At 41.6% G+C, this 23,771-nt stretch overlaps 1 protein-coding gene across 8 annotated transcripts in view; it reads right to left on the reverse strand.

Moving 5' to 3' along the window:
* LOC129824131 (adhesion G protein-coupled receptor L2-like) overlaps positions 1 to 22,338 on the reverse strand; it is a 110,065-nt gene extending 87,727 nt beyond the window's left edge. For 3 of the 8 annotated variants that reach the window (XM_055883504.1, XM_055883500.1, XM_055883501.1), the window contains exon 1: positions 21,676 to 22,337. The gene's annotated coding sequence lies outside the window, so the exon portion shown is untranslated. Of the gene's footprint in view, positions 1 to 21,675 lie in introns of all 8 variants that reach the window. The other 5 variants (XM_055883498.1, XM_055883497.1, XM_055883496.1 and 2 more) reach the window with 3 other exon arrangements.
* Positions 22,339 to 23,771: the final 1,433 nt, after the last annotated feature.

Below are 23,771 nucleotides of genomic sequence, written 5' to 3' on the forward strand. Positions count from 1 at the left end.
AAACATGACCCGCCAAAACGCGCTGCTTAAGTGATGTGTCAGAGGAAACACTGTTCACCTGACAACCGAGGTCAGCCTGCAGGCGCCCGGCCTGCCACAAGGAGTCGCTAGAGCGTGATGACCCAAGTAAAGCCCCCCACTGGCCAAACGCCCCCCTAACCCAGACAATGCCGGGCCAATTGTGCTCCGCCCTATGGGCCTCCCAATTACGGCCGGTTGTGATACAGCCCGGGATTAAACCCAGGTTCTGTAGTGACGTCTCTAGCACTGTGATGCAGTGCCCTAGACCGCTGCGCCACTCAGGAGGCCCTAGTGCCATGGGATCTTTAGTGACCAAAGTCAGGACACCCGTTTAACATTCCATCCGAAAGACGGCACCCTATACAGGGCAATGTTCCCAATCGCTGCCCTGGGGCATTGGGTTATTTTTGTTTTTAGACCAGAGGAAAGAGTGCCTCCTACTGGCCCTCCAACACTACTTCCAGCAGCATCTAGTCTCATCCAGGGACCGATTAGGACCAACCCTGCTTAGCTTCAGAGGCAAGCCAGCAGTGGGATGCAGGGTGGTATGCTGCTGAGTCTTAAAGAGTGACTGACTTCAAAAAGCAACAAATCCCTTTGAAAACGGCCTATGGGGCATCGATATGAGTCCGAAACAGTTATTCTAGTGTCAAAATGTTACACTGCAAAGTGTAAATAGGATCATTTGGGTCTTAAAGTCATTTTTTTCTAAAGCAGAGTTTGGAACACCCGTGGGTCACACCATGGAAAATTAGGGTTAGGTTTTGATTAGACGATGTCCATTTGCCCACTAACATGGGGTGAAGAGCTATGGTGATTGCTCTCTGTCCAATAGCATTGACAGTGAGACAGGCCTGCCCTGCAGCTCCGACTGTTTACATAAGAAAACATGTGGCACATTTTTTTACTTGAGAAATACTGCACCAAAAACCTTAGTGAGATATAAAATTGTGCAACTAAAACATCCTCGGCCAAAACAAACTACAGATTTCTTGAGTTATCTTAGATTCATTCTGGGGATTTTGAGGAAGTGAAATAGGCCTCCGCGTCTACAGTGTCTCATGGGGGACAAACATCATTAACCAAATGCAGAATCGGTCCCAAATGGAAGGAAAACAGATTGTTTTTCATCTGTAGCCCCATGGAATCAGCCAAAACAATCTCAATAACTCAACACATGCACACACACACCTATACGCCTACTGAATATGCATTCACCTGTATTGTGAATAGGCCTATAGGCTACTTCTTGATTTACCCAATTTATCAAGAGATTTACCATTCAAATAAATGATTACCATTATGCTATGTAGTTAGATTGCTAGACAAGTGAAAGTGATTGCATGATTTTATAATTGCTTAATTAATGGGCACATTCAAATATCAAACATTTAAAATGTAATGATATTGAACTCAAAACATCAATCTGGATCAACTGCCATTTTGTGACTTTGGCTAATATGCCTTCTTTTATGCAGTGGTGTCATTTTGGTATTGTGTATCATGATACTAACCCTGGTAACGGTATAGAAGTCAAAATTCTGGTATCGTGACAACACTAGGTTAGGGTGTGTTCTAGTTGGGATCTACAGGAACTGACTGATAAAATAAAGACCCCCAGATAATTATTTGTCCTCTATGCATCCCAACGCTACCCAGGAACACTTTGTCTTAACTGTCCCTGTCTGTCAGGGTTAGGGCTGCGCTCCTCCCTCCCCCCGCTACCCCCACCCCTCCCCCTCTCCTAAGGGAAATTATGTCACTTCCTTAGCTCTGTCAGTGGTGCAGACAGAGCACTTGTCATGGCTGCCAGTGATGGAGATAGGCGCTCGTCAGGCATGACAGTCAAGTGGGAGGAGGGTTCAGCACTGTGGAGCTGATAAGATATTTTTGGGACGGGGCAAGAAGGGGGGAGCGGGGAAAAACATGAACAGGTAGCTGCATGGTATTCATAGGGTCGGCGACAGTTGTTTGGTGAATTTCAAGGCTCTCTGCCAACAGATTGAAATGATAGATAACGAGTGCCAACGGGCACAGAGAGAGAAAGAGAGAGTGAGAGAGAAAGATTGGTGAGTTGGATGGTGAGAAGGATGGTGAGAAGGATGGTGAAATTGAGGGAAGGATTGCAAAATTGAGAGGGAGGAGAGAGGTAGCCTTTAGAAAATGACTAGAATAGAGAAAATAGCAAAGTCAAATATTGTGGTTAGCAGAAAGTGGACAAATTAAAATTAATTGGCAGAAATAGGAGTGGGAAATTGATGTACGAAAGGCAGAGAGGAGTATGAATTATATTGTACTGAATGAGCAGAAACAAGTGTGGGAACTGTAAAAAGTCAGTCAACACTATCCTCATCATCATAATTTCCACCATCACTACTACAATATTTACCCAGCAGAATTATCATTGCCTAATTACTAAGTTCGGAACCTGTCTTGACATTACATCGACTTATGTTACATTTAAAAATGTCCTGTTAAAAATATTCCTCCTCATCTTTAGCCTTTACCTTCTCATCCAGACCCATTTCTAAAAGGTTACAGGGGCTTAATGAGCCCAATGTAATCTATGAATTTGAAGAAGAAAAAGAATAATCAGAATAATCAGAAGAGGAAAAAGCCTTTAAATGTCAGTTTCATTCATAGAGATTCTATTAAATTACTAGAGGTGCATATGTCATTAACCCTCAAAGTTCCATAATGGGGCGAAAATGGCAGCCATCTTGGCCAGGGAGAAATTCTAAACTAGTCTAATTGGAATGAATGGCAGTAGAGGCATAGGTGATCCATTTCCTGATTACTTATGCAGGAAAATAAAAGTGAGGCATGTGATGTATCAGAAATTGTGTAATGAAATTATAGTCAACCGAAAATATAATATAATTATAAATACAGTTAATACAGGTTATATACCAATTTTCTGTATAAATTGCCTCTAAAATATATTTCAACAGACCACACATGTCTCAGATTTAGTTTTCTTGGAAAGCAGTGCGTGCTATTATATGACACAATATCAGTACTTGTTGCATTTACAACTTGTCTATGTCCTATCATCAACTGATTTGAACCAGTGTAGTGGCTGTGGATTGACTGCATTGTTTGAATGGATTGTTGGCATATTGGGAGTTAATTTGGAATCATTCATCTAAAACTGTTTGGCTAGCTAGCTAACACACATACAGTGCAGACACATTCTTCACATTCATTGTTTTACACAGTATCTTATCAGAGCACTGGCAAACCATGGTTGTCCTTTGGACCATCATAAGAAAGTTAATGTCCATTTCAGTATTCTAATTCTATGGTTTCCTTAACCGATACTACACCCCTCTCTCTGTTCCATGAAGAATCAGAATCAAAATAATCAGAATCAAAAAGTGGAAAAAGCCTTTAAATGTCAGTTTCATTATCCAATACTAGATCTCTCTCTCCCTCTCTCCCTCCCTCCCTCTCTCCCTCCCTCCCTCCCTCCCTCCCTCCCTCCCTCCCTCCCTCCCTCCCTCCCTCCCTCCCTCCCTCCCTCTCCAGCTTGGTAGTGAAATTAACAGGCTGACCTTCCCACAGTGAGTTAAACAGTGAAGGTCAGTTAGAGGAGCAGCATCTCAACCCCTGAAATGTCACACAGAGCTCTTCTTTTCAATCAGTCAGTTCTTCATATACTCACACTAAAATACACCCTCCTCCACGCCTTGTTCTCGTTCTCTCGCTCACGCACTCCTCCACATACACACGGATGCGGGCATTAACGCGCATGTACACACACATACAATCGTTTGCTAAATGTGAAAACATGGCGGGAACATTGGCTGCAGGACATGAACAGATATATTCCCCTGCAGGTAATGTGGTAGGAACTTCACACCTACTAAGGTTAAATATACAGTGCCTTCAGAAAGTATTCACACCCCTTGACTTTTTCCACCTTTTGTTGCGTTACAGCCTGAATTTAATATGGATTACATTTGTGTCACTGGCCTTACACACCCCATAATGTCAAAGTGGAATTATGTTTTTGAATCTTTTACAAATGAATTCAAAATCAAAAACTGAAACATCTTGAGTCAATAAGTATTCAACCCCTATGTTATGACAAGCCTAAATAAGTTCAGGAGTAAACATTTGCTTAACAAGTCACATAATAAGTTGCAATAATAATGTTTAAAAATATTTTTGAATAACTACCTCATCTCTGTACCTCACACATACAATTATCTGAAATGTCCCTCAGTCAAGCAGTGAATTTCAACCACAGATTCAACCACAAAGACCAGCTAGGGTTTCAAACGACTCGCAAAGAACTGGCATTTATTGAATATCCCTTTGAGCATGGTGAAGTTATTAATTCCACTTTGGATGGTGTATCAATGCAACCAGTCACTACAAAGATACAGACGTCCTTCCTAACTCAGTCGCCAGAGAGGAAGGAAACCACTCAGGGATTTCACCATGAGGCCAATGGAGACTTTAAAACAGTTACAGAGTTTAATGGCTGTGATAGGAGAAAACTGAGGATGGATCAACAACATAGTAGTTACTCCACAATACTAACCTAAATGACAGAGTGAAAAGAAAGAAGCCTGTACAGAATAAAAATATTCCAAAACACATGCTTTCACTTTGTCATTATGAGGTATTGTGTGTAGATGAGAATAAATGTTAGAATAAAGAATAAATGTTCAATTTAGGCTGTAACACAACAAAATGTGGAATAAGTTGGGGGGTGTGAATACTTTCTGAAGGCACTGTATTACTGTGCCTCTACCTATCTATCTACACAAGGGTTCCCCAACTGGTGACCCGCAGGTGGGGTTTTATTTGCCCCCCCCCCCCCCTCTAGTTTTCTGAGCCCCCCAAAAATAGTTTTTTGTTTATTTTTGTTGGACATAAAAGATTAAAAACGCATGGAAATTCGCTCCAAGTGATTTTAATTTAAGAAAACTGTTCCCACTCATACTAAAGAGACATGTGATCCTATACAAATGTAAGCAAGGTTTGAAATTATTATATTATAGTCAAACATATCTGTTTCGGCTTTATGCGGTCAATTTACAGTCTAGAAATTATTTGTAATTATGTTCCACTCAAGAAAAAAAAATTAGCAAGCGACTGAATCTAGTTGATTATCCCTGATCTACACTCTCAGTGAGGTAGAATGTAGTGTGTGATAAAAGGAGTATGTAAGCCCAAGTACCAGTCAAAAGTTTGGATACACCTACTCATTCAAGGGTTTTTTACTGTATATCTATTGAATGTAATTTAGTAACACTGGAGCTAGCTAGTTAGCTGGGGGAGGGAAAAGTTAGAGCTACTGTATTTCATTGCCAATCCTGAACCCTCCTGTATAAAACCTATGCATTTCCTGGAGGAAATAAGAAACTGGTTTGACCTGTTTACTCTGTTGACTAATAATTTAATTCTCGCTTTCAAAGAGATTCCTACAAGAGACCGCTGGGTCATACTTAAACCAGCCCATTTTCTTATGGATATTTTTTACTGTAAGCTGAGTTTCTCACACACACACACACACACACACACACACACACACACACACACACACACACACACACACACACACACACACACACACACACACACACACACACACACACACACACACACACACACACACACACACACACACACACACACACACACAATTTTACATGTAAATCTTTTGAATCTCCCCAAAAATGGTATGTTGTCCATTCAGACAACAGACAAAATCGAGAAATAAGAAACAGCTACAGCCCAATGCTTCAAACAAAGCAAGAGACCTGCAGTGGATTCAAAGCTTTTCATTCGCTGCAAAGTTGGTCTTATTCTGTAGCTAAGCCCATTACTGTAAAAGAAGACTGGGTCTGGAACAGAAGACGCCCTGCCCTCTTTTTATTGTATTTTCAGCCCCCCCACCCCCCCACCCCCCCCCCCCTTCAGGTTTTTCTTTTTTCGCCTCCTCTTCTATTAGGCCTACATCATTCCTTTGGGTGTTTGTATAGTGTCCCTTAGTTACCTCTGAAGACACCCAGCAGGTCGGCAGCGGCAGGCAGGCAGCCCAGAGAGTTAAAAGCCTGCCCTGTCTCACTCATAGGAACAAGGCCATCAATAATTCACCGTCATCGGGAAGCATTATCTAACAGGCTGATAAAACATTTAAAATGGTGGGTGACAACACGGAAACCGCGAAGAAGTGCGCCGTAAGAGAAGGAACGTAAGAGGAGGACACTGCAGGTGGCAAAGGAGGAGGAAGTTCATTCCTAACAGATGTGACACTGCTGCAGTTAAAGATGAACTGGGCGAAGATGAAGTCTCACTTCCAACGGTACTCTGATGATTTACCTACTCCTCTGAGGCCAATTTACTCATTACACATAAAGTACAGAATCTGCCTTACTAAACAACTGTAAAGTGAATGTACTCTGTGCTAGCCAGCTATACACTGCGCAGCCTTCAGTCTGGTTTAACTGCTAAGCTAGCTACCCACTGGAGGAGTAACTAAATTAAACTAAATAACGTCACTGGAAGTGAATGAAAGACCAGCCTATTGCGCTGCATCTCTTTGTGTGCACCACAACAGTTGAAGTATAGGCTGTAAGTGGAGGTGGAAGCTTTCACTGGCCTGTATTAACAACTAGGCCTTTCTCAGTGAAAAGAGAAATCCCTTTAAGCCCAGATCAATTACACCCAGGCTCGGCTGTAATTAAAATGTCCTAACAAAAGGTCCAGGAGCGCATGACACAAACCTGCATGCTGAAAATAAGCCTTGTTCAATCTATAGCGAGCAAGGATTGGTTAGAAAGGGTTTGGGTTTAAGATTCAGCTCGGGTTTCCTATAGGCATGGTGTATGGTATGCTAAACTTCAAAGAAATCTTTTCATGTTTCTTCACATCGTTTTATTCTGCTTGATATGACATTATTTCCCTCATTAAGATGGGTAGGGTAGGGTTAGATACAGCACATTTACCATGAGGTAAATCGCATATACTGTACATCAAGTACATCATCTACTCAAAACCTTTTACAAAATCCTGTTTGCAATCACATAAAATTAAATATTTAATTAGGGCCTATAGCCAAAAAACATTTCCACTTTTTTCTGTTACTCTAACCATCAACAAAGTAATTATTTGTTCCATTTAAGTATGTTTGATAGTTAACTGTGTTCAGCAGAGAGAAGACAGGCTGCTTACGACTCTCTAATTAAAACTGCCAGAGCAATCAGCAATCACAACTCCGCTCTCCAAATATCATCAAGATCTGATTTGCTTGGCTGATCAACAACAGAGCCCTGCTCTCGCTAGCTCTTTCTTTCTTTCTCTCCCTCCCTTTCTTTCTCTCTCTCTACCACCTCTCTCTTTCATTTTCCCTCTCATCTCTCTCTGCCTGCAGCCTCTCGGTCTTCAGGACGCTTTTGAAACGGAACAAATCATCACAACTCGAGGAAGGGAAAAAGGGGGGAATGAAGGAGTCTGGCTCTGACTCTGAATGGGACAATTGCTTTGGTTTGTTCGGTTTGTTCAGTATGCCATTTGGGTTGGGATGTTATTCTTTCCAAACATCATGCAGATGCAGACGCAGAGACAAGTACATAGAATTAAGAGGGAATTCTGTGTTATGAGGCCAGTCAGGCCACAACAACCCACAGGAAATAATCAGCGCAAAATAAGATAGATGATATCATCTGATTGTTGGCGGTAATGGTTGCAAAAATCTCTCTGAAAAACAGTGTCATTGGATAAACACAAACACAGAAAACCTGGGCAGTGAACAACATTCATTCAATAAATATCCAGTGAGAGAGCTGTCTATCAGGCCATTCTAGTTCAGTGCAGTGCAGGCTAACAACCACTATCATGGACCAAGATAGACAGAGCCGTGTAAAAGACAGAAAAATGGACAGAGCCGTATGAAAGACTGAAAGTGTGAACTCGCCAGCTGGATAATCGGTTCCATTTGTTGCCTTCCCATCATTTCCTGGTGCTCATAGTATCTCAGATTGGGTGACAGACAGGGGGCTGCCAATCAAACGTTCAAGGACTTTGACAATGGCTTTCTCACATTGGAAACATAATGGTTCCATCTCGAGCCCCATGTGTGGCACAAACAGACAGCAAAATGGACATTAGACATGGTGGGGAGAGGAAAAGGGGGTTTCTGAAGACCACAGGTGATAGTGATGCTGTGTATATGGAAGCATTGTTTTCCACCCCCAAAAAATATATTTGAAATTGGCAATAACAGTCTTCTGATGGAAAAAATTCCTCACGTCAAATGCCAGCAATATCTTGACATTTATGTTCGGGACTTGGACAATGCACACACAAAGTAAATAAGCTTCCGCTCAACCTACAAGGAATAGAAAAATAGTTCTCTCTGCTTATAAACTCAGCAAAAAATTAACGTCCCTTTTTCAGGACCCTGTCTTTCAAAGATAATTCGTAAAAATGCAAATAACTTCACAGATCTTCATTATAAAAGCTTTAAACACTGATTCCCATGCTTGCTCAATGAACCATAAACAACTAACGAACATGCACCTGTGGAATGGTGTTTAAGACACTAACAGGTTACAGGCGGTAGGCAATTAAGGTCACAGTTATGAAAACTTAGGACACTAAAGAGGCATTTCTACAGACTCTGAAAAACATCAAAATAAAGATGCCCAGGGTCCCTGCTCATCTGCATGAACGTGCCTTAGGCATGCTGCAAGGAGGCATGAGGACTGCAGATGTGGCCAGGGCAATAAATTGCAATGTGCGTACTGTGAGACACCTAAGACAGCGCTACAGAGAGACAGGACAGACAGCTGATCGTCCTCACAGTGGCAGACCATGTGTAACAACACCTGCACAGGACCGGTACATCCGAACATCACACCTGCGGGACAGGTACAGGATGGCAACAACAACTGCCAGAGTTACACCAGAAACGCACAATCCCTCCATCAGTGCTCAGACTGTCCGCAATAGGCTGAGAGAGGCTGGACTGAGGGATTGAAGGCCAGGTCCTCACCAGACATCACCGGCAACAATGTTGCCTATGGGCACAAACCCAATGTCGCTGGACCAGACAGGACTGGCAAAAAGTGCTCTTCACTGACGAGTCGCGGTTTTGTCTCACCAGGGGTGATAGTTGGATTCAGGTTTTTCGTCAAAGGAATGAGCATTACACCGAGGCCTGTACTGTGGAGCGGGATCGATTTGGAGGTGGAGGGTCCGTCATGATCTGGGGCGGTGTGTCACAGCATCATCGGACTGAGCCTGTTGTCATTGCAGGCAATCTCAACGCTGTGCGTTACAGGGAAGACATCCTCCTCCCTCATGTGGTACCCTTCCTGCAGGCTCATCCTGACATGACCCTCCAGCATGACAATGCCTCCAGCCATACTGCTCGTTCTGTGCGTGATTTCCTGCAAGACAGGAATGTCAGTGTTCTGCCATGGCCAGCGAAGAGACCGGATCTCAATCCCATTCAGCACGTCTGGGACCTGTTGGATCTGAGGGTGTGGGCTAGGGCCATTCCCCCCAGAAATGTCCGGGAACTTGCAGGTGCCTTGGTGGAAGAGTGGGGTAACATCTCAAAGCAAGAACTGGCAAATCTGGTGCAGTCCATGAGGAGATGCACTGCAGTACTTAATGCAGCTGGTGGCCACACCAGATACTGACTGTTGCTTTTGATTTTGACCCCCCCCCCCCCCTTTGTTCAGGTACACATTATTCCATTTATGTTCATCACATGTCTGTGGAACTTGTTCACTTTATGTCTCAGTTGTTGAATCTTGTTATGTTCATACAAATATTTACACATGTTAAGTTTGCTAAAAATAAACGCAGTTGACAGTGAGAGGACGTTTATTTTCTTGCTGAGTTTATTATGCAATGTGTGAATGAAGCGCAACAATTAAAATAACAAAAAATATATAATTCTCAAACAGACCCCAAAAATAATTATATCTGAATTTGGATTATGGTGGTGTGTCATCAGTGACCAGAAAGCCCATGGCGTCTGTTAAAAAAATTATAGTCCGACTATTTGCTCAAATCCTCTGAAACAATTTTACATAGAAATTCAATGTGTCTATCATGAGAACAGGCCCGAGAGATGAATTCAAAGGAATAACATTGGTTTGATGGAATGTGACTGGCTCTCAGATAATCAAATTCTTTGTCTTACTTGTATGCAAATATTAAAATACAAACCTTCATGCGATGAGAGAATTTATGCTAATGATGTACGCATACATGTTCATATCAAAGCATTTTTTTTTTTATGTTTAGACTCATTTCCAGTTATGATGCATGTTAAAACCTGTGTGGATGGCGATGGCCAAAATTAACAAAGATAATCATGCAGAGTCCTGGGAGAAGACATTTTAAGTCCAGTTTTATGAAAGTCTGTCTGTTCAATCAAATGAACAATCCCTCAAAAAGGAAAGGGAAACATGACTCCAATTGTGTGGGACCTGCATATTCTAAACTTGCCATTTCTAGAAATCATTGATAACAAAAAACATAATTCGTAGCAGGCCTTAGATGGGCCTCAGCCTAATACACCCTACCAAGACAAAAGCATACCACCTGACCTCTATAAGCGCCACACTTCCTGTGACCTGAAGGTATGTCAGACCACCAAATAAAGCACATCACGTGTCCATTCCCCTGAGACAAGACTCAGAGCAGTGTCTTCTTATTCTAATGCCCTCCAGTCCAGTGGTGGTAGAGCATCACAGAGCATCTCTGAAGGTGGTCCAGGCAACTCACAGGTCATTGTTAATCTCTTGATAGGTGGAGCCTCTGGACACCTGCCCATCCATCACACCCCAGCGACACGTATCCCACTGGGACAGCTTTACACACTCCAAAGGGTTAAACACGGACCCAAAAATCATCCATCACTCAAAAAACGACCAGCCCCTCCGCTCCCCTCTGGAAGACGAGGACTTCAACAACACCAAGGGGGTTTGCTTTCTTAACAGTGGGGAAAGCGTTCCGTATTGAAAGGACTAGGGAGGGGAAGTAAGGAGGGAGCTGTTTGGTGTGAACATATCCAGGACTGATTTGCTCTATAGCTCAGCTCCAGGGCCTCAACATATCATTAAACATCCATTTAAGAAGCAGTGGGGGAAAGTTAACTGTCATTTAAAGCACAGAGGGTGGTGAGGGAGATTTTGACCCTTTCCGATGCCCTGTTCTCAATAGAAATACCAAAGGAATACATTAAATCGAATTGGTCAGCTAACCTAACACAATGCAATTTGTTCCAGTCTCAGTCCATTTATCTAAGTGGATATAAAAAGGAGGAAGACGGATGATGAAAAAGCTATGATGGGCATTCGCGATTAAGACTAAATACTGATCAAACAAACCCATCTTCCTCCTCTTCCTCACACCCCTGTCGCCTTCATTTCCTCCCGTTAGCTCAGTCTCCATCTGTTTGTTCCTAGCTTTTGACAGTGACTGTGTCAGAGAAACATAACAAGACAGCTGTCAAACCGGCCCCTTGTGATTGAAGATGGCAGGTGAGTCTCTCTCTCTCTCTCTGTGTGTGTGTGTGTGTGGAGTACTGCGTTCACTTTACGACCGGGAGGCAGGATGATCAGGGCCACTGACCCCTAAACAGACGCACCGCTTTATACGCCACCCCTGGCATTTACATCCACTGCCTCTGGAGTTGCGTACCAAATGGCTTGCTATTCCCTATATAAACTAGAGGTCGACCGATTAGGATTTTCAACGCCGATACTGATTATTGGAGGACCAAAAGAATCCGATACCAATTAATCGTCTGATTTTTATATATATTTGTAATAATGACAATTACAACAATACTGAATGAACAATGAACCCTTTTATGTTAACTTAATATAATATCAAAAAAAAAATCGATTTAGTCTCAAATAAATTATGAAACATGTTCAATTTGGTTTAAATAATGCAAAAACACAGTGTTGGAGAAGAAAGTAAAAGTGCAATATGTGCCATGTAAAAAAGCCAACGTTTAGGTTCCTTGCTCAGAACATGAGAACATATGAAAGCTGGTGGTTCAATATTCCCAGTTCTTCAATATTCCCAGTTAAGAAGTTTTAGGTTGTAGTTAATATAGGAATTATGACGCATCAACTATTTCTCTCTATACCATTTCTATTTCAAATACCTTTGACTATTGGATGTTCTTATAGGCACTATAGTATTGCCAGCCTAATCTCGGGAGTTGATAGGCTTGAAGTCAAACAGCGCTGTGCTTCAAGCATTGCTAACAGCTGCTGGCATACGCAGTAAAGTGCTGTTTGAATGAATGCTTACGAGCCGTCTGCTGCCTACCACCGCTCAGTCAGACTGCTCTATCAAATTTCAAATCATAGACTTACATATAATAAACACACAGAAATACATTAATATGGTCAAATCCGGAAACTATCATTTCGAAAACAAAACGTTTATTCTTTCAGTAAAATACGGAGCCATTCTGTATTTTGTCGAAAGGGTGGCAACCCTAAGTCTAAATATTGCTGTAACATTGCACAACCTTCAATGTTATGTCATAATTAAGTAAAATTCTGGAAAATGTATTACGGTCTTGGTTAAGAAGAAACACAGTTCGCAACAAGCCAGGCAGCCTAAACTGTTGCATATACCCTGACTCTGCTTGCACTGAACGCAAGAACAGTGACACAATTTCCCTAGTTAATATTGCCTGCTAATATACATTTATTTTAACTAAATATGCAGGTTAAAAAAAATATACTTCTGTGTATTGATTTCAAGAAAGACATTGATGTTTATGGTTAGGTACATTTGTGCAACGAAAGTGTTTTTTTCGCGAAGTTGAATAAAGCTGTGATTCCATGATAAATTAACAGGCACCGCTTTGATTATATGCAACGCAGGACAAGCTAGTTAACCTAGTTATATCATCAACCATGTGTAGTTAACTAGTCATTACGGGAAGATTGATTGTTTTTTAAGATAAGTTTAATGCTAGCTAGCAACTTAACTTGGCTCATTGCAGCCACAAGGTCCTTCTGATGCTGCACTCGCGTAACAGGTGGTCAGCCTGCCACGCCGTTTCCTCATGGATAGCAATGTAATCATAATCTATAATCAGCGTCCAAAATGTCCGACTACCGATTGTTATGAAAACTTGAAATCGGCCCTAATTATTCGGCCATGCCAATTAATCGGTCAACCTCTAATATAAACTCAGCAAAAAAAGAAACGTCCTATCACTGTCAACTACATTTATTTTCAGCAAACTTAACATGTGTAAATATTTGTATGAACATAACAAGATTCAACAACTGAGACACAAACTGAACAAGTTCCAAAGACATGTGACTAACAGAAATGGAATAATGTGTCCCTGAACAAAGGGGGGTCAAAATCAAAAGCAACAGTCAGTATCTGGTGTGGCCACCAGCTGCATTAAGTACTGTAGTGCATCTCCTCCTCATGGACTGTACCAGATTTGCCAGTTCTTGCTTTGAGATGTTACCCCACTCTCCCACCAAGGCACCTGAAAGTTCCCGGACATTTCTGGGGGGAATGGCCCTAGCCCTCACCCTCAGATCCAACAGGTGCTCAATGGGATTGAGATCCGTTCTCTTTGCTGGCTATGGCAGAACACTGACATTCCTGTCTTGCAGGAAATCACGCACAGAACCAGCAGTATAGCTGGTGGCATTGTCATGCTGGAGGGTCATGTATGGATGAGCATGCAGGAAGGGTACCACATGAGGGAGGAGGATGTCTTCCCTATAACGCACAGCGTTGAGATTGCCTGCAATGACAACAAGCTCAGTCCGATGATGCTGTGACACACCGCTCCAGACCATGACGGACCCTCCACCTCCAAATCGATCCCGCTCCACAGGCCTCGGTGTAATGCTCATTCCTTTGACGAAAAACCTGAATCCAACCATCACGCCTGGTGAGACAAAACCGCGACTCGTCAATGAAGAGCACTTTTTGCCAGTCCTGTCTGGCCCAGCGACGGTGGGTTTGTGCCCATAGGTGACGTTGTTGCCGTTGATGTCTGGTGAGGACTTCACTTACAACAAGCCTACAACCCCTCAGTCCAGCCTCTCTCAGCCTATTGTGGACAGTCTGAACACTGATGGAAGGATTGTGCGTTCCTGGTGTAACTCGGGCAGTTGTTGTTACCATCCTGTACCTGTCCCGCAGGTGTGATGTTCGGATGTACCGATCCTGTGCAGGTGTTGTTACACGTGATCTACCACTGTGAGGGCAATCAGCTGTTCGTAGAAAGGCCTCTTTAGTGTCCTATATTTCCATAACTGTGACCTTAATTGCCTACCGTCTGTAAGCTGTCAGTGTCTTAACGACCGTTCCACAGGTGCATGTTCATTAATTGTTTATGGTTCATTGATCAGGCATGGGAAACAGTTTTAAACCCTTTATAATTAAAATCTGTGAAGTTATTTGGATTTCTACAAATTATCTTTGAAAGACAGGGTCCTGAAAAAGGGCTGTTTCTTTTTTTGCTGAGTTTAATTTACTTTTGACCAGAGGTCTATAGGCCCTGGTCAAAAGTAGTATAATATAGAGTATAATATAGAGAATATGGTGCCATTTGGGACAGCAAGGTTTCTTCGCTATTAAACTGGCAATCAGCAGTTGAAACAATAAATTGAAATCCCCGCCCCTGTTTCTGTAAAAAGCTAACCACTCTCAAATTCATAGACAGATCTATGGCTGCAAGGATGGAAGCAAGGACTGACCACACATGATATAAAAAGTATAGTTTTAACCATGTTGAGGCTACAGTGTCTTCAGAATGCATTCATACCTGTTAGAAATCCCCTTTGGCAGCAATTACAGTTTTGAATCCCTCGGTAAGTCTCTAAGAGACTTTTTTTATATGCTTCAAACTCTGTCAAGTTGGTAGTTCATCATTGCTAGACAGCCATACATTTAATGTCATCTTGGTAAGCAACTCCAGTGTATATTTGGCCATGTGTTTTAGGTTATTGTCCTGCTGAAAGGTGAATTTGTCTCCCAGTGTCTGTTGGAAAGCAGACCGAACCTGTTTTTCCTCTAGGATTTTGCCTGTGCTTAGCTCTATTCCATGTATTGTGTTGGATTTGCCCCAAACATAACACTTTACATTCAGGACAAAGTATTTTCTTTGCCACATTTTTTGCAGTTTTACTTTAGTGCCTTAATGCAAAAATGATGCATATTTTGATTCTGACAGGCTTCCATCTTTTCCGGCTGTCATTTAGGTGAGTATTGTGGATTAACTACAATGTTGTTGATCCATCCTCAGTTTTCTTCTATCACAGCCATTAAACTTTAACTGTTTTAAAAAGTCACCATTGGGAAATCCCTGAGCGGTTTCTTTCATCTCCGGCAACTGAGTTAGGAAGCCTGCATCTTTGTAGTGACTGGATGTATTGATACACCATCAAAAGTGTAATTAATAACTTCACCATGCTCAAAGGGATATTTAAAGTCTGCATTTTCTTTTTTAATCCATCTACCAATCGGTGCCCTTCTTTGCGAGACATTGGAAAACCTCTCTGGTGTTTGTGGTTGAATCTGTGTTTGAAATTCACTGCTCGACTGAGGGACCTTACAGATAATTGTGTGGGGTACAGAGATGAAGTAGTCATTCAAAAATCATGTTGAACACTATTATTGCACACAGAGTGAGTCCATATGTGACCTGATAAGCACATTTTTATTCCTGAACTGATTTAGGCTTGCCATAACAAACAGGTTGAATACTTATTGACCCAAGACTTTTCAGCTTTTCATTTTAATTAATTTGTTTTCAAAAAAATATATATATATATAATTCCACTTTGATATTATGGGGTGTTGTGTGTAGGCTAGTAACACAGTCTCAATTTAATCAATTTTAATTTCAGTCTAACACAACAAAATGTGTAAAAAGTCAAGTGGTGTGAATACTTCTGAAGGCACTGTATATAGTGTTTCTTCACATTTACCTTGGTTTACAAACATTGGAGTAAAACAAGCTTATATTTTGGGTACTGATGGGGTACGACAATTGAACTAAGCTAATGATGCATTTATACATTATATTCTTCATGAATCAATGGGTACATATCATTCATTTATACGTGAAAAAAATGGTTGTAGCAACTGCAGATTGAGGACCTATCAATCAAATCAAACTGTACTTGTCACATGCTTCGTAAACAACAGGTGTAGACTAACAGTGAAATGCTTACTTACAGGCCCTCCCCAACAATAGAGAGAAAGAAAATGGAGAAATAATAGAAAAAGTAAAACATGTAATAATAAAAGTAATAAAAACACAATGAGCAACTTGGCTGTATACACGGGTTACCAGTACCGAGTCGATATGCAGGGGTACGAGGTAACTGAGGTAGGTATGTACATAAACACTGAACAAAAATATAAGCGCAACATGTAAAGTACCATGTTTCATGAACTGAAATAAAAAAATCACAAAAATCCTACTTACGCACAAAAAGCTTATTACTCTCAAATGCTGTGCACAAATTAGTTTAAATCCTGTTGTTGAGCATTTCTCCTTTGCCAAGATAATCCATCGACCTGACAGGTGTGGCATATCAAGAAGCTGATTAAACAGCATGATCATTACACAGGTGCACCTTGTGCTGGGGACAATAAAAGGCCACTTTAAAATGTGCAGGTTTGTCACACAACACAATGCTACAGATGTCTCAAGTTTTGAGGGAGCATGAAATTGGCATGCTGACTGCAGGAATGTCCACCAGAGCTGTTGCCAGAGAATTGAAGGTTAATTTCTCTATGACAAGCTGCCTCCAACTTGGTTTCAGAGAATTTGGCAGTATGTCCAACTGGCCTCACAACCACAAACCACGCGTAACCACGCCAGCCCAGGACCTCCACATCCGGCTACTTCACCTGCGCGTTTGTCTGAGCGTTGTGTGTGTGTGTGTGTGTCGGGGTATTTCTGTCTGTAATAAAGCCCTATTGTGAGGAAAAAGCCATTCTGATTGGCGAGGCTTGGCTCCTCAGTGGGTGGGCCTGGCTGCCAGGCATAGGCCCACCCATCTTTGAAATTGTTGCATGTTGTTTGTTTTTTGTTCAGTATAACTACGAATAAAGTGACAGATAATAAAGAGTAGCAGCAGCATATGTGATGAGACATAAAAGTTAGTGCAAGAAAATGGTCAATGCAGATAGTTAAATTGTTAACAAAATAGCTACTGAGACTTACTATATATTTACAAGTCTTATAGCTTGGAGGTAGAAGCTGTTCAGGGTCCTGTTGGTTCCAGACCTGGTGCATCGGCACCGCTCGCCGTGCGGTAGCTGAGAGAATCCTATATTCGATTTGATACACGAGTTGGGTCCATTTTTAGGACCTTCCTTCCTCTATAGGCCACCCTTATTTATAGCAACCTGAGCTGCAAATAATGGGTTTAAGCTATGTAAATTCCAGAAGAAATAGAAAGAAAATGGAAAGAATGAGGGAGGGGAAGAGGCTTTCCTCTTTCTTGACTGTCATATATTGTTATCCATTTGTGAGGAGGTGTATGTGTGTATGTGTGTGCATGCTGATTCTTACCAATTGAATTGTGTTCGACATCCCTATTAGGTAATGTTTGATAAGATATTAAAGAAACATTTTTTTTAAATAAACACAGCAAGAAAACACTCAGCAAGGCATTCTTTCACAGAAGAGCAACAGCTGCATTGCATTGAAAATAAACATTATCTCTTTAACAGAGAAACATTAGAGGCCATTGGTTGCTCAAAACAGTGCTTTACACAAAGCTCTTGAAGAGGCATCCAGAAATCTGTATTGATTTACAGTAAAATGTGTAATTAACAAAAACTGTGTTTCGTTACACAGCAGCCCTGAAATATAAATCTATTGCCCTTTTAGCTTGAATTATTATAATTATATATTTTTTTACAAAACTAATGACACAACATGCCACTTAAAGCATGTAGGCCTATTGTGCAGTTACACCTTGAGGTATCTTTATAAAAGAGCTGAGGGGAGGGGTTCTGGTGTTCATCCCAAGTATAACCCTACTTTATACTTTTATTATGTGGATCAATAGCAAACTAAAAGTGAGCTGTAAAGGTTTAAATTAATTTAATTTAAATCATGTTCTAGTTTTAACATTTTTGTAAAAATTAATCACAAGTCAACATATTTAAATAAGCTCCTACCAAAATCCCCAAGTGAACACGGCAACGAGTAGTTTTCTATTTTTGCTACTTACTTTGGGGATTTTGGATTGAATTATGGCGGCCTACCAACTCTGTCAATCCTAACTAAATATGCATTTGCAATCCAACACAAGAACACACACACACAAAATATTGATGTTGTACAGTTGTCTGCAATAAACAACACCATTTTTATTCTATAGCACACCACCACCCATCCCCTCTCCGGACAAACCTGGTTGGGGGAAGGTAGCTCAAGTTCTTGCCATTGAAATGCAGCCACTTTGATATGTAAATTGATAGTCATGAAAAACCACGAGAAATCACACTAGCATACTTTGAAGCCATTTGCACTCGAGCTGATGTGAGATGAGATGGCACTTCCCCTGGAGACCCCGGGCCTGGACAAATGGACCAACATACAGAGATAGCGTCTGGGGCGGGGGAGCGGAGGAGTAGGGAGAAGGGGGGCAATGGGACATTTGTCCCAGTGAATTCCCCATCCCAACTCTGACATGAGTAAATGATGCTCCTGCGGTTTCTAGACCGGTACTGAAAACAAATTAGACAGGATTTCGATTTTAACATCACGTATAGGCCATTCCAGTATTTTATCAAATAACCTTGTTAAAAATGCTTATATTTTCAAGTGCATTCCCCATTATGATTTGACTAAGTTAAATAGGCCACATCACCAGTGTAGAAAATGGAATAGGCCAACACAAACAACATTTACTCCCTGTAGTGAGTTGAGTGTTGTGTCTACAGGTAAGCTACTGCATCACCTCTGTTATATATAGTTTATTATACCAATAATTTATAAACTACGCTTTTCCAAGCGCTAACTTTTACTATACCACAGGTCAGTATAGTCTACCTGTCTATCCATCATTCATAGTGACAATAGTGGTTGGTAGATAATTTGTCCAGATGTGCAATAGGCTAACTAGCAATCATACCACACATAAAAGTCACATCATTGCGCATGAAAGAACAGCGAAGACATGGCTAAAAAAGCTCTGCTATTGATCTTTATTTAGGGACAATACAATTATCCTACCGTGCGGCTATTTTCTTGCGCATATATATTGTTTCTATGCAGATTTTAGAATATTAAAATCTGTCAAAATTGGATGGAAACCCAGCTATAGACACCCTAAAGACTCTAGCAAGTGCGCTAGTCCAATGTCACTTTGATTATGCCTGCACATCATGGTTCACCAGCAGCCTCAAACATCCAAAGAATAAGCTACAGGCCAGCCAAAACAAGCTTGTAAGAATCGTACCTAAAATCCCCCCTCATACTCATCTGGAGGTTGAGCATTTTGTCGTCTGCATCTCTGTAATTGTATATGTATATATGTATAAAAATGGACCACAATGGAATTAAGTTCCCGACTTTATTGTTCAATACAGATGACTTAAAAAAAAAAAAAGTTTAACTACTGACAAATAAAATCAAGCCGAGTGGCGCAGTGGTCTAAGGCACTGCATCTCAGTGCTAGAGGCGTCACTACAGACCCTGGATCGATTCCAGGTTGTAACTCACCCGGCCGTGATTGGGAGTCCCATAGGGCGGCGCACAATTTGCCCAGTGTCGTTGGGGTTAGGCCGGTGCAGGCTGTCATTGTAAATAAGAATTTGTTCTTAACTGACTTTCTTAGTTAAATCAAGGTTAAATAATTGAATAAAAAATCCAAAATGTGCAGTGGCCATTTGGTGAATGGAAAGAGACATCTGTTACGGAACACCAAAAAGTTTAATGACACTCGGAGATTGTCAAACTAAGCCTTCGATACTGGATAAGCCTACAAGGCAGGGAGAGATAAATGTTATGTTTGTCGTGATTGGAATTGTCTACGTATTGTGGTGTTGAACAAGTAAAACATTATATTGAAGTGCCCAACATCGGTATGCTTTGTACATTGGTTGTGTAGTGCATTGGCACATAAACCTGTTGGTGGAAAACGTGTTGCATATATTCTATACAATTATAAATATGGCATCAAAATGTTGAAAATCTGATTTCCCCCCAGCTGATAATTGACTGCAGCCAGCTCTGATCGTAGTGTGATGAAACAGGCAGGGAGGGTGAACTCCTCCGTGCATACTGATGTGGCAAAGTCAATATTCAGGGTTATAAACAGGGTCGCCACAGTTATTGTTATTTGCAGTAGTAAACAATATTTTGAGTTAATTCTATGAGGGGAGGGTGTGCAATTTATTTTACCGTACAAGGGGAGGATCATGTGAAAATATTTGTAATGTTGGGGGGGTGAATTTTTTTTATGACACCTTGAGTTGGGCCAGCCCCCCCTCCCCTCTAAATTTCGACCTGTCCCTTAAACGAATGCTGTATTTGATGCCTTTAGTAGCCTAGGCCTCTCTCTATTCACGGCAGCACATCAAATATTGTTTTTTGTCACATGTGCCGAATACAACGGGTGTAGACCTTACAGTGAAACACTTACTTACAAGCCCTGAGATGCTGAGCTCTCAGGGGCAATAAGATAAGGCACTGGCGTGTGTGTGCATGTCATCACACATGGTTGGCTTAGATATCTGTGAATTATACATGTTCTGTGAAATTATCTCATGTTACAGCCGTGGAGTGGAGAGGTCGATGAAGGCAGCACCTGACTTAGGTCCTTGTGTCCACAGGATTACATGTAATGGGCGATGTTACATTTATTTGACAGTGTCACTGCACTTCTGTAATTGAAAGCGTGTTACCTAGAAAAATAATTATAGCCAAGCCACCATAATGCACATAATTTGTCATTTTCTTTCAAATCCAAGGTGACTATGCTACTGTCTCTTTTACAGTGACTCACCCAACACCTCAGCATCACAGGTGAGATATATTCTAATGATCACAACCGAGAGAACAAGAACGCCTCATTTCGAGACAGACATAATAAAACACATAATACTATATTTCAGTTAGTAGCCCTCTTATCCATCCATTAATTAATTGCATGTCATTGTATAACTAGCCTATATATTTTTTTCTCATTCATAGTTTGAATTGAATCAAATTCAGAGCAACGATGGCCGTTGAAGAAACCACATCTGGATAAGCCTCATGCAACTTTTTTATATATATATAACCCATGGCCCGGAGTCGCTTAATGTGAGAACCACTGATGTCTGGTAAAATGCAATTATTTCATTTATTCAGAATGTACAATCTTTAGGCTGGTATGTTATAGAATGCAGTAGCAGACAGACCTCATTTTCACAGAGACTGGTTTATTTTCAAGCGATGTCAATAACAAGCAATCTGTAAGTGTTTTAAAAATGGAGTGAAATTCGGTAAAATGTCAGTTAGTGACTTGTACCACACCGATATCGTAAGGAATGAAGTGTCTATTTTCTCAACTCAGCCTCTAAAAACTCCCACCTTTCTCACAAACAGGCTCACAAGCGTACAGGCGCGATGATGGAATGCTCTGCCAATGTTTGAATACTTACATTTGAGGTGAACAGTCCCAAATGGTGTTTGACGAATATTTCGGTTTGGCATTGAAGGAACACGGAGAGAGTGGTCAACCCTTTAGCAGGCTAGAGGCCCCCCTCAAACTCGGAATACGCAGCGGGCAACACAAAGACGTCCGTGGTTCCGATGCATGCTCCAATTACGAGGGACAGATCGTGTTGTTTCTTGTGGCAGGTATCTCTCTCTCCAAGTCCATGCGTCCCCAAGGACCGGACAAACTGTTCCTTAGCGAGATGCTGTTCGGAACTATTAATCAATAGTTTTTTTCCCATATCCCCCTCGCACGCATCCACATTTTCCCTTCGATTGGACACAATGAATTCAAAAACTGCACGGCTCCAATGTTATTGTAGCCTAAAAGAGGCGAATGAGAAGCATATTATCACATATCCTAAAAATAAAACATGCAGTCGTATTCCGATGATGTCAAGCCTTTCGGAAAGTCGCCAATTCAATGCCGAAACAGTCTACAATGCGACTATAGTTCGGGGGCCTGTGTCTGTGCGTCGGGCTTGTGCTCCAGGCAATCTCTGCGCTGCTCCAATCACACACCGATCTGCCAGCGCCAGTCGGACTCCTAAACCAAAAAATACGAGGAGAAACGTTGGGCCGGCTCCCCGCTCTGCAACAGCTGGCTTTCAATGGGCCACCCTAAAGCCTGGCGCGGATCATGCAAAAGGCAGGAAGGGACTGGTGTCTGGTGCTTTCAGCCGTTTTCTATAGGATTTGTCTATGAAGAATAGGGCCCCTAAAGGCAGGAGCTGGTAGCTGGATATTGATAGTGATAACAGGGACTGTCAAATAGCCTACAGATTGCAAGATTCATCTAAACACAGTGTATAATATATGGGTCTGTGAAATATGTCATTCATTTCAATGTGGGCTATTATTATGGCATTCAATAGACTCATACTCATTCTCACAACAGGAGTTGCCACTACTAAAGAAAAACAGGAAAAGGGAAAATGCAGCTCTGTCATTATATTATCATTTCAGCTGGACCTGATGAATAATCTGGATAAAGGCGAAAAAGCCACACCAGGAAGTTAAAGGTAGACTCAGCAAAATAGCGTTACGAGCAGAACCGCCGATATTGACATGATCGAGTTGCAAAACTTAGTTCTCACACCGTCACACACAGTATCTATGCATTTTGTATGGGTTTGCTTCACACTGTTTCAGTGTGGAACCAGGGGACCAAAATAGCGAAGTTGAGCCTCGCACTTCAAAGCTCTTAGTTGTTGCAGAAATGGACCCACTATGCTGTTTACTTTCTGCATGTTCGTCATATCGCGGAGTCTACCTTTAATAAGATTGTATGGGGCCACTGCTCATGGAAAAACGTAAGTGTAAACGACACCAGTGTGCTGCTAACAGTTTAGCTTCCTCCACTGTCCCTGTCTCCATACAGGGCTCAAACCAGTGATCCTCTACCTTGCAACACACGTGACTGCCCTTCTTGACAACGTGCAAACCAAATGAGCTATACAAAAGGTACCGATTGGATAGTTCCATCAGAGACATTTCAAGCTAGCTGTGGAGTGATCTTACAGCAGGTTCTTAATGCCTTACATAAGCAAGCCAGCCAAGCACAAGAAGCCATCACATCTAAACACATCCAACTTAAACACAAACCAAAAAGCATCCCTCTAGTAATCCACAGGCCAATAGGAACTGTTTGTCTATCTGTTTATATACATTTACCAGCGGTGTATGTACTGTATACACTATCAACATGACCACAGAGTCACTGCAATGCATAACCCCCAGAGCAAGTCCCCTGATGACAACATGTCGTTTTGGATTACAGGCAAGAAATTGTAATTCCCTGTTGTTTTATGACCTTGTTATGTGGGAACATCAAATGTGAACTGTATATGTCTTGTTGTCATTATGGACAACAATGGGTGCACTGGAGGGGAAATTATATCCGCCAGCTGGATTGAGCTCGGCAGCTTTATAGTAATTTTCTTCAGTTTCCCAGAATTCCCAGGTATGTTTCCCTTTGACTATAGTATCACACTGCCTATTAGTAATATACTGTACAGTTTATGCACCACTACTTTCCACT

Source organism: Salvelinus fontinalis, chromosome 26 (assembly GCF_029448725.1).
Source record: "Salvelinus fontinalis isolate EN_2023a chromosome 26, ASM2944872v1, whole genome shotgun sequence".
Classification (NCBI taxonomy): Eukaryota; Metazoa; Chordata; class Actinopteri; order Salmoniformes; family Salmonidae; genus Salvelinus; species Salvelinus fontinalis.